Here is a 12,823-nt window from a genome sequence, read left to right as displayed (position 1 = left end):
CTGTATTCCTGTGCTGGTTTAGGGGTAGATAGAGCGTTCAGTCAACCGCTGGATCCATTAGGTCCTGACTTATCATTTCTAGAAGTTTTGAACTTGGGGTTTTAACTCCAGGTGCGGTTGCCCAAGAATGTCAGTTCTGGCAGACCAGCTAAGACAGTTGTGGGGGTGAATGTCTAGATGCCACCACCAGCAGCTCTCCTTAAATGGCCCTGCAAACTGTGCTGGACAGGAACGGAGGAGAGGAGGGCACCTCCCACAACTGCTAGGGTTAGTGCCCCCAAAGCACAAGATTTGATTGTCTTCATTTCCACCACCCTTTTTCCTTTTCCTTCCGTTCTTCTCTCTCCTTGCCTTTTGGTCGTAGCTCCTCTGTCTTCCTTGCTTTTTGTCTTCGAAGGGCCTTTAGATTCTGTCTTTCATTTTAAAAGCTGTCCTCCCTGGAGCAGTCTGCGGATCGGCAAGGGATGATTTCCTAATACGATTCTCAAAGTTTCCTGTGCACAGGGGTCACCGGGGAGGTTGATAAAATACCGAGTCCCAGGCTTAAGGGCAGAGATTCTTCTTCTGTACACCTGAGGTGGGGCAGGAGTGTGCAGGAACAGGCCCCAGCCACGGAGGGTGGTAGCTGACCACACGCCGGGGAACTCAGCTGAGGTTCTGTTCCTGTGAGTTGGGTGTGGCGCAAGCGCTACCTACCAGTTCTAAGAGCACTGTGGTCCCTTTTACCTTTGTGTTAAGGGCTACGAAAGCAGCGAAGCACTTGCTGCCTATCTGAGGGCTTGAGTCTAAATGTCCTCATGTTTTCTCCTCACTATTTCCTTGAGAAAGAATGGAAATGTTCTTGAGTAGGAACTGACCACCCAGAGATTGTAACCAGGACACTGGAAGCAAAACAAGGAAGTTTGAGGTGCTGGAGCTTCCCATGTTAATTAAGCTGCCTTCAGTGCTGATAAAATCTTGCTATTTTAAAGGTCACAGGAATAATGTCAGGGCTATGGTACATACATCAAGGAGCAGAGTCATTTTGAGGGGGAGGAAATAGCCAGCTTCCTGGAGTTTTCTTATGCATTTTTGTATGTACCGAGAGCGAGCGTTTTGGAACAGGGACAGGGGTCTTTTTTGTAAAGTAACCCTTTCTCCAGTGAAGGAGCTGCTTGCTAGGGGGAAGGCTGAGCCTCTCCGTTCCACGTAGGCTCTAAGTCTAGTTGATACAGAAGCCTGAGCCACCCGCATCCCTGGCAGACTCATCTAAGAGTGTGAAATTCCACAGGATATTATTTCGGTTCACTAACAAGTGCTCTCAGAAAAATTAATTTTCTAGGTAGTTCTCTCGTCCCATAAATGAAATCCATATAGGTTGGGAGACAGCCATGTTCCTTAGAAGACAGAAACTGTAAAGAAAATTAGCTTTTCAAAGAACTAATTCCTACGTATGCATCTCCAGGTACTTACTGTTCTGGGCACTGGGCATGCACAGGTGAATGCAGTAGATGTGTGGCTACTTGGAGAGTACAGAGGCCGGAATGTTGGGGTAACAGGCATGAAGTAAGGTGGGAGAGGTGGCCACCAGCCAGACTGGAGGGCCTTGTAGTCATGCTGAAGCGTCTGGGTTTTTCTTTTTAATTTTTTTTTTTTTTTTTTTTTGCGGTACGTGGACCTCTCACTGTTGTGGTGTCTCCTGTTGCGGAGCACAGGCTCTGGACGCGCAGGCTCCGCGGCACATGGGATCTTCCCGGACCGGGGCACGAACCCGTGTCCCCTGCATCGGCAGGCGGATTCTCAACCACTGCGCCACCAGGGAAGCCCTGGGTTTTTCTTTTTTAAGTGTAGTGAGAAGTGGTTAAAGGGAACTAATATGAAAGCTGGACTAGACATCGTATATTAAGCTTGTTCAGGCTTTAAGTTACAGAGATACACTCGACTTACCTCCGGAGGTGGAGGTTTGTTAGGAGGGTTAACAAAGAAGGGGGAAAGCAAAGGAGAGCCCAGCACACAGGCTTCACAGTGGTCTCTGTTCCAGACGCACAAATGATCACCCAGTAGTCTGCCCTTCCTGCTCTTGACTTCCCTGTTTCTCTGTGCTTCTTGCTTCTGTGAATTTCCTACTTTTTCATGAGCTCTCCTGCTTTAGGCTAAAATGCTGGCTTGCCTTCTCATGGCTTCTGCTGCTTCATGGCTTCTGTTTGCTGCCTTCCCTTTGTATTTCTTTTGGCTCTAGGGCCACTCTACCATCTGAATTACTTTCTTTGTATCTTCTGATGGAAGACTGAATGGCCGCAGGCCAGCCGATAGCTGCCTTTTACTCATCCCTTTACATTAGGATGTCAGGGATCACATGATACAAAGTACAGCTTGCCTGTGTAGGCAACGTTGGTGTGGGTTGTTCCTTCCTTAGGAAGCTGTGGATCTGGCTGGTATTAGGGGCTCCATGGCATTTTCAGTATAAACCCATAATTCTGCTGTTGTTATGATTATTTTCTCCCTTCACCACTGAGGGATGACATTAGCCATGGAATCAGCTAGCCTATCTCTAGTCCTCTTCCGTCAGTAAGAGGCTTGTCCTTGGGTGTATCCTCCAAACTCACTTTAATGGAGTAACCTTGGTGGTCCTTGCTATACGAGCAGCATGACCTTGAGGACGCAATCTGTTACAATATCAGGACTTTGGTTACAATATCAGGATGGATACCAGTTGGACTCTTAAGTTACACTTCCGAATACAAGTAAGTCTGTTTGAGGAAGTGGATCTTGCAGAGACATCCTGGCAAAACTGAAGACACTCTGGCATCCAGGGAATTTTTCCAAATCAATTCAGAATGTCAAACCCTTTTTATCAGACTTTCCCTTGCCTCTTGTTTAATGCAGTCATTTTGATAGGCTGAATTCCATTGTGGATTTTGATTTTTGTTACCATCTCTCTCTCTCCCGGCACTCTGCGAGGCCAGCCTGCCTACCAACTTTCCCAATGTTGAAACGTGTGTTCTACTCTTTGGACTTGACCATCATCAACTGTGTTTGAACTTTCAATCCTTGTTATGTTCCAGGACACCCAAGGAGTAGTATTCTCTGTTACATAATGTCCAGTTCCCATGAAAAAGTTGATGTGGGCCACAACGATGTATTGAACTAAAGCTGTTTAGTGTTTAAGAGGCTTCCTAGGGAGGAGTTCTCAACAGCAGTGGGGGCAAAGTGCAGCAACAGCACAAGACAGCATGAGGAGCACTCTGCACCCCTATCCTCCGGCTCATTCAGGAAATGACAACAAAAGCCACATTGGGGCTTCCCTGGTGGTGCAGTGGTTGAGAGTCCGCCTGCCGATGCAGGGGACACAGGTTCGTGCCCCGGTCCGGGAAGATCCCACATGCCGCGGAGCGGCTGAGCCCGTGAGCCATGGCCGCTGAGCCTGCGCGTCCAGAGCCTGTGCTCCGCAACGGGAGAGGCCACAGCAGTGAGAGGCCCGTGTACCGCAAAAAAAAAAAAAAAAAAAAAAAAAAAAAAGCCACTTTTCATTTCAGCAGCTTACAACAGTAATTATGGGAAAAAATGCGATTTATTTGTGGGATTTTTAAGTACTTCAAAGGTGTTTATTTACACTGTCTTACTTCAGGCCACTGTCATTGCTCCCGCGGATAATACTGACGGTTTTCTAACTAGTCATGGTGCACCCCCAGCCTCACTCCTCTCCAATTCTTTATCCAAGTAGTAGCCAGAATGATCTTTCTAGAATGAAAATCAAATCGTGTTACTCTCTTGCTTAAAAACCTTCAGTGGCCCCTGACTGTCATCTAAATGAAGGACACACTCCTCCCCGTGGTACCCCACACCCTTGGGAAGACTGTGCTCCCCTCGCCCTGCAGTCTCGGTTTTCTCACCCCTTTGCTCCCAGAGATCTGCACTCCACTTGTCCTGAAAGTTCCCTAAATTCCCCCAAATCGTGTGTTCTCTCGAACTTCCTTACCTTTGCACATTCTCCTCCTACAGCTTTCTGGGGGATTGTCCCTGACCCCTCCCCAAACCAACTCTGTTGGGAACTGCCTTCCATATGCTTCCCCCGCTGCCCCCTTTGCTTATCTTAACTGTAGAACTTACCACTGTTGACATATTCTTTCTCCCACTGATCTGTAAACTCCTTGAAAGTAAGGCCAGGCTTTTTCACACCTGTATTTCCAGTGCCTGAATATTCCTTACTGTGTAGTAGGCATTAATGGATATTTGTTGAATGAATGTAAGTTTTGGAGTAACTAGTTGGCTAAAAAAGGTACCTGCTTTTTAATATAAGCATTGAATCAGAGTTTGATTTTCTTGTAGAACTTTCTTCTCCTCACATGCACTGTTATGGACTGAATATGTGTCCCCAGCAAATTTGTATGTTGAAACCCTGTGCCCCAATGTGATGGTATTAGGAGGTGGGGTCTTTGGGGGTTGATTAGAAATAGATGAGATCCTAAGGATGGAGCCCTCAGGAATGGAATTAGTGCCCTTATAAGAGTCATGAGAGAGCTTCTTTCTTTCCTCTGCTCTCTGCCGTGGGAGGATACAATGAGAAGTCAGCAGTCTGCAGCACAGAAGACGGCTCTTACCAGAACTGGACCACAGTGGCACTCTGATCTCAGACTTCCAGGATGCAGACCTGTGAGAAATAAATTTCTGTTGTTTATAAGCCTATGGTACTTTGCTACAGCAATCTGAGTGAAGACACACATTGTCACATCAACCCATAGAATATCACATAACCTTCTTATAAAACGAGTCTTGTACTTGACGAGACAGTATAGACTGATTATGTTTCCTTTATCAGAAGGCAAACCAAAGCAATGTTGGTTATGATCCCTTCTTTGCCTATTGTAACTTTCAAAACACTCCTAAGGCTTGATAGAGTAGAAAACACTGTTCTCCCATCAGTGCCCAGATGGACCCTTAACTGGTTGCCTGACTGCTGCAGGCAGCCTGGCTTGGAAGAGAAGACGTGTCACCCCCTTGCACAAGTGTGATGATTTGTGGCTGAGAAGGGAGAGCCTGCTCTCTGAACCACATGCCCTCTGGTGCAGGCAGGCTAAGGAAAGATGAATGGCATTATAAGACAGACATCTGAATGTTTCGTATTAAATTAGTCCCACAGAGCGCCCAGAATTCTCATTCCATAAATCACAAAGTAAACTCACTCCCAGGTTAGACTGTTGTGACTTTGGCCTGTGGTGTCATAGATAATCTGAGAATAGTTAAACATTTGTCTGAAATAGTAATAATTTTCAGCATATTTACTCAGTGGCAGAGAGGTGACCCAGACTGATCTCTGTTGCCAGAAACAGCATGTAAATGGGAGTCAGCCAATTCAGGAGATTTCCAAACAAGAGTCTCTGCTCTTCGGCCCCTCTGCCTGCTCTGAAACTGCCATGAGCTCCTCCAGGAGCCGTGAGGTGCTGGGGCTAAGACGAGCAAGCATCACCCCCGCCAGAGAGCAGGTGTGAAAGAGCACTCACTGATGCCCCCACCCCTCTTACTGAATGTGTGGCAGTCCCAGCACCATTTTGAAGTCCACTTTCACCTTAACTTGGTCTAAGCATCATAGAGCTAGGAAGGACCCTAATTTCACTAAAGCCGCATTGCTCTTCAGGCCAAGGTTTATTCTGAGAATATTTTACATATCTTTGGATCTATTTTGGTTCTTCCATTTCTGGGCTGACTTTGTGACTACTGGGGGCACAATAAAATTGGAGGAACATTAGCCTGTGGTTCATAAGACCATTTAACTAGATGTCAACTGGCTGAGGACCCATCTGGCCTGCTGCTTCCTCTTCTTAAAAATAAGGAAAGTAGACTCTTCCATCTCTAAAGTCCCACCCAACTTTAAAGGTCTGATTCTGGGGCTTCCCTGGTGGCGCAGTGGATAAGAATCCGCCTGCTAATGCAGGGGACACGGGTTCGATCCCTGGTATGGGAGGATCCCACATGTCGTGGAGCAGCTAAGCCCGTGTGCCACAATTGCTGAGCCTGCGCTCTAGAGCCTGCGTGCCACAACTCCTGAAGCCCGCGCACCTAGAGCCTGTGCTCCACAACAAGAGAAACCACTGCAATGAGAAGTCTGCACACCGCAATGAAGAGTAGCCCCCGCTCGCCGCAACTAGAGAAAGCCCACACACAGCAACGTAAACCCACCCAACACAGCCAAAAATAAATAAATTTAAAAAAAAAAAAAAAGGTCTGATTCTGATTCAGTAGCGAGATGCAATTGGGCAACAAGAGTTGTGACAGCCAGAATTCCGGGAGCCTATCCTTCTGCTTGGTAGAGCCTTTCTATAGGTGTTTACTAGGACCTGCATGCAGATCGTCTTCAGCCTCAGAATTCCAATCCAAATTTCACCAGAGTGACAGAGGGAGGCCAGGACACAGCTTAGGGATGGCCAAGGACTGGAAGTGGTTCCTCCTATGGAAAGATCTCTGGACTTGGTGTCAAAGGCCTAAGTGGTGTCTTGCCTTCTGCACTGTTGGGCAAGTCCATTGGTATAAGGATCAAATAAGATCAATTATAAACACGGACAGAGAAGGGCACTAACACCGTCAGAGTGTGTACACACGCCAGGCACCCTGTTGGACTTTTACACTGTTGTTGTCTGTTTCATTCCATACTCTTGACCACCCTTGGAAATAGATGGGTTTTTCCTACTTCTCCTTTTACTTTTTAAAAATGGGGGGGGGGGGCTTCCCTGGTGGCACAGTGGTTGAAAATCTGCCTGCAGATGCAGGGGACAGGGGTTCGAGCCCTGGTCTGGGAAGATCCCACATGCCGCGGCGCAGCTAGGCCCGTGAGCCACAACTTCTGAGCCTGCGCGTCTGGAGCCTGTGCTCTGCAACAAGAGAGGCCACGATAGTGAGAGGCCCGTGCACCACGATGAAGAGTGGCCCCCGCTTGCCGCAACTGGAGAAAGCCCTCGCACAGAAACGAAGACCCAACACAGCCAAAAATAAATAAATAATAAATTTTAAAAAAAGAAATGGGGAAGTTGAGTTTCTGAGAGGTGAAACATCTTGCCAAAGCCATCAGCTGATAAGTGGCAGAGCTGATATTTGTACCCAGATCTGTCTAACCTCAAAGCCTGTAGAAATTTCAGGTATGGTTATCGGCAATTCTAAAACTGAATGGGATGCCTTCATTGGAGGATGCCTTCAAGGAATAATTTTATGGTTTACTCACTGCCTGCTTAGAAAATTTCTCTGATGACAGCTGAGTTAGGCAAAGTGAGCTACATTTGGATGCCCAGCCCAAGGTGGTGGGTGGGAGAGCACTGCCACATGCATCAGAGAGGAGCCTCACTGGCTCATCAGGACATAGCAAGCAACTAGGGGGTCTCACTTCTCTACCCGAATGGCTGTATTCATCCATGTATTAGTTGTTAGGCCTAGTACCATAGGCTGGGTGGCTTAAACAACCGAAATTTATTTTCTCACAGTTCTGGAGGCAGAATTCCAAGATCAAAATGCCAGGAGGACAGGTTCCTTCTAAAGGGTGTGAGGGAAGAATTTGTCCCATGCCTCTGCCCTAGCTTCTGGTGGTTTGTAGACAATCTAGCATTCCTTGTCTTGTTGAATCATCACCCCAATCTCTGCCTCATCTTCATGGGGGACATTCTCCCCATGTACCTGTCTGTGTCCAAATTTTCTAGTCATTTTGGATTAGGGGACAACCCACTCTAGTATGACCTCATCTTAACTAATTACATCTGCAACGACCCTATTTCCAAATAAGAGCACATTCTAAGATGCTGGGGGTTAGGACTTTGACATGTGAATTTTTGTTGGGGGGAACACAGTTCAACCCATAACAATCAGTAATGAAAGTCTGAACCCTCACTCACACAAGCACTTCATCTGAACACAAGTGCTCTACCATTAAAGATCGCAACATTCTCTCGTGATGGAATGTCTCTCTCCCTTTTATGTCTTTCTTGTTTCTTACCAACACTAAAGTCTGATATTAATGGAAAAACCATGAATAAAAAAACTATTATCCTATGTGGTAAAGTGACTGCACTCAACTGTCAAAGGAAGACTTATCGATCAATTTCAGTTAAACCTTGCTTGTCTGACACTTTGCAGCTAAGGAATGTGTTTTTATTGCCTGGACAGATAGTTCAGATTTCCGGTCAGTCTTAGTAAAGACCCCTTTTATAACACCGATAAAATTTTATCACAGAGCTATGAAAACAAAATTAGATTTCATAACTCACATCAGGCCTTGAAGGAGATGCCTTTATAAATTTTACAAACCTTATCAAGTTTTAATGCACCTATTCTGATAAACATTTTTAAAATAGCAACTTCTACTGAACTTCATATGTATGTATGTATGTGTATAAGAAACTGTATATATGTGTGTGTATGATATATTTATTTCCCCTCTCTCTCTTTCTCTTTCTCTCTCTCTCTCCCATACAGGAAAGAAAACTTTCTTCACCTACTTGGAAACATGACTGTGACAGAAAGTCCAATTTAGATTGCTGAAGACTCTGAACTTAGGAAAATACGAAAGAAATCTGTGTAGATTATTTAAAAATTTAGTCCTAGAATTTGTCCTTCAAAATAACTGGAGTTTTCATGGGCAGATTTTGAAGAATTAGCAACACTGATAGATTATCTATAAATTCATAATAAGACATATTACAATCAAGGGCAGCGTTAGCCACAGGGATTTTGTATTCTAGTGAAAACCTACATACATTCTCTATTCTTCCATTCTATAGCATGGCCTGTTGGGAAAAAAAATTGCATAGGTATTGAGCACATGTTCTGTCTCCCCAGCTAGATAGTAATTGCTTAGAGGGCAGAGACCCTTATTTTTATTTACTCGGGACATTATCACTCAGTGATAATGCCCAGCAGTCCCACTGCCAGAGCAGCGTGACGGGAAGACAAGGTTCAGCCGTCTTCCACTGTTGTGCTGAACCACAAACCAAAATTACAGCAGTTCAATGGGAATAGAGGGTCTGCTTTCTAGAATTTTATTTCAGTCAGCTGTTCAGGAACTACCGTCCTCAGAGTCAAATTAAATCGAGTTATAGCTGGATAGTCCTTTCTGCTTTTCAGAGGCAAGAAACACTTCTCAAAATTGGGCAAATGGAGTCAATGCCATGGTGCAAACTAGGCATCACACATTCTTAAAATCTATCACTGATGATTATATATTTTGTTCTCAAATGCCGAGTCTGAAGAAACATCCAAAAATTATGTGAAATTACTTATGAATGTATTGACAACACTCAAAGCCTCAATAGACTATTGTAAAGGAATTCTCATACTGTCTTGTTTCATTTACTCCTTTGAAAATCTTCTGAAAAGCCATAAACTTACAAAATGACATACAAAAATATTTTTCTCATACCATTTCATGGGGTTCACAGGCCTACCTGAAAAACATTAGTGAACTTCCAAACAAAGAACTCTTGATGTAAGAGAAGATACTTCTGGTTTCCATAATCTTTAAGGTTTGGGAGGACATAGGAGCCATACCTCTCAAAGGAAGATTTCAAAATGTCAGCGGATGCAGATTCTAACTTTCACTGTGGTAACGTTATCTACAAAAACAATAAACCATCATCATCTTTGAGTGTGAGTTTTGCATCTATGGATCTTAAGTGGGAAGAGATAAGGAAATAAAAACTTCTTCATAGAGTGTTGTTAATTTTGGGCATTCCTTGGAGAAAACACTTATTACCTGGAAGAAAAAAGCTAATTAAGTCGACATCTCTTACAATCACAAAGCCATTTTTACTTGCTACTCTTTCAGACAGAAGGGAATACTTGCTGTTTCCCTTTTGTCTGTCAGGAGAATAATAGGGAACACTGACAACCCTGGTAGTTGGGAGCTGAAACTCAGCAGAAGAGAGGCCGCAGGTGTCCAGAACCTGCCCGGAATTCACTGCTACCTGGCCACAGAGAAACAGAATATCTTGAGAACACCCAGCTCTCTCCAATGCTGTTCTGGTCGTGCACTTACCTTTTTTATAAGATGGTGACATTTCCAAACGTTTAGATACTTGAATTATTTTATTCCAAGTCATGTTTCAACTCTACTTCACTTAATTTAGTCAAAGTGTTCTGTGCAGTCAGTCAGAAACGATGTTAAAATGCTGTTTAACTCCCTTTAAGGTTTTGTTTAGAAACCTCCTTAAAACTGTTAAATCTTTATATGAAAATATATTGGATTATGATTTAACTTTACTGTCCTTGGCTGGAGTTCTCAGATTAGAAAAGGACACTGGACCTGGAGCGGAAGGTGCCCTGCAGAGCTGCTCTGTCTGCTCTCTGCTTTGTTCCCTGAGCCCAGCACAGAGCCTGCAACACAGGAGGTGCTCATTAAATCTTTGTTAAATATCAAATGAGCACCTGAGTTTCAACTCTACCTGTGCTTCTTACTACCATGGGACATATCTATTTTCTCATCTGTGAAATGAGAATAATAACATTTCCTTCTACCCTCTAAAAGTTGTTTTTAGCGTCCAATGAGACAAAGCATGGAAAAGCATTTTTCCTTTTGACCTGAAGAAAGGAATAGTCTTCAAAATTAGGCATACATCTCATACAGATATAAAAGAAGTAAACACCATTGTATTATTGTAGGGGAAAGGAAGAGATCACAGACTAATAATCCAAAATAGTATAATTTTTATTTTATAGAATTTTAATGCTGAAACGAAGAAGGGGACTGCTCTGTCGCCAGAAGTGAAGGACCACCGCACCCCAGGATTTAAGGCATCAAAATTATGGGCTTTCATTTATGGGTACAACCTAAGACATCTCAGAGTTGCCCTGTGGCCAGTAGGGGAAGGATTACGTAACACTCATGTAAGTGAGGAGAAGGGAACTTCTGGTACTCAATAGGGGAGGTGGGGGGCAAATGCTGTAGTTGAAAGTTAGCAAAATTTATTTTAAAGGGGTATCGATGACATATATTTATAGGATTCTGGTTTACTCAAGTATCTGAGCAGCAAGGAATACCCTAAACTCAGGAAATTGGCATTGTTTATTCACGTAACATATATTTATGGAATTCCTGTGATATGCTAGCACTGCTCTGGGGGCTGGGCTACAGTGCTGAACAGGGCAGAGTCTTCTTTCTCGTGGACCCTACTGGCCTAGTGAAAGCACACAGCCAATAAAAAAAAAAGGAAGCAGGGCTTCCCTGGTGGCGCAGTCGTTGAGAGTCCGCCTGCCGATTCAGGGGACACGGGTTCATGCCCCGGTCCAGGAAGATCCCACATGCCGCGGAGCGGCTGGGCCCGTGAGCCATGGCCGCTGGGCCTGCGCGTCCGGAGCCTGTGCTCTGCAACGGGAGAGGCCACAACAGTGTGAGGCCCGCATACCGCAAGAAAAAAAAGAAAAAGGAAGCAAATTAAGAGGTAAGAAAACAACCAATGATAAACGCTATGAAGGAATGAAGATTGGATAAAGGGATAGAAAGTTATAAAAATATCATTATAAAAATTTTATGACTTTTTTTTTTTTGCGCTACACGGGCCTCTCACTGTTGTGGCCTCTCCCGTTGCGGAGCACAGGCTCTGGACGCGCAGGCTCAGCGGCCATGGCTCACGGGCCCAGCCGCTCCGCAGCATGTGGGATCTTCCTGGACCGGGGCACGAACCCGTGTCCCCTGCATCGGCAGGCGGACTCTCAACCACTGCGCCGCCAGGGAAGCCCGAGAAGTATTAATTTTTTGAGCACCTATTATGTGCTAAGTACTTCTTTGATCAAGTTCAGTTTGGCATCAAGTGATAACCCTCCTTTGTGTCGAGAAAAAAAAGTGCACAGAGGAGAAAGGAAAGGAAGAGGTGAATACAAAGTATACTCTGCTTGTTCCTTTGATTGAACTCAGGAGAAACAACATTTTTTTTGCTACCACTCTCTGAGCTTCTGGAATCTCTCTGACTGCTCTCTGTTTGAACTTGGGCAAATATAAAACTTACATTTTCTCTGTTCCCGGAGCCTTCAGAATCCCAAAGCATTTGGTTTAGATTAAATCCGTTGACCGAGGCATTATAATTCAGCTTCAACACAGATGATCCCATCACCCGTCGCCTTATCTAACCTAACTGCTTATTACAGTAACAGAGTACACTAGTCTGGGGGGCAGGGGCAGGGCCGGGGTGGGGGGGAGAAGGTCACGCAGGTTTAGCTGCCACATGTACACAGCAGGGTGGTGTCCTTTTAGAATCGAGAGGAGTAGATTCATAAAATCCAATCAGGAGCATGTGTGTGCATTTATATAGGCTTTTTTTTTTTTGCCTGAATCTAAATTATAGAGGTTTTAATAGCTCCAGTAATTAGACAAGTATGCAGTCAACCCCATTACGTTCCTGTGTAATATCACACTCCTCAGGGCCCACCTTCCCTGCTTGCTGGGCTCCCTGCATGGGCCCCCTGCCCCTATTTTCTACCATAGGGAAGCAGTTTTCTTTTCAAAGAGCTCACTGTTCACATTGTTTTTGTTCCTTCAATCTGGAGGTTGGATTTGCTTTCTCAGCGGTTTCCCCATTGCATTGCCCAGTGGGTAAGAAAAGGACAGAGTGGGGCCTGGTCACGGTCGCTGGTTTGCATTCCTCACCGCGCCCAGCACACGTGTGAGGCTGCATGGTGGGTGCTATCACGGTCGACGAGGCACTTAGCACGATGACTGGCACAGCCTAGACCCTTCACAATTGCTTACAGCTAACTCTGCTTCAAAACCTCTTCCTGGCTCAGTTATTGACCTTAAAGAAAGCAGAACAAAAATGCCCAGACTCACTATCTTAAATCAGGATTTCTTTCATAGAAAACTGCGTTTCTAGCTTCC

This window comes from Leucopleurus acutus (assembly GCF_964270905.1).
Source record: "Leucopleurus acutus genome assembly, chromosome: 8".
NCBI classification, from domain to species: domain Eukaryota; kingdom Metazoa; phylum Chordata; class Mammalia; order Artiodactyla; family Delphinidae; genus Leucopleurus; species Leucopleurus acutus.
The sequence above is the reverse complement of the archived record's forward strand: the minus strand, read 5'-3'. Positions refer to the sequence as shown.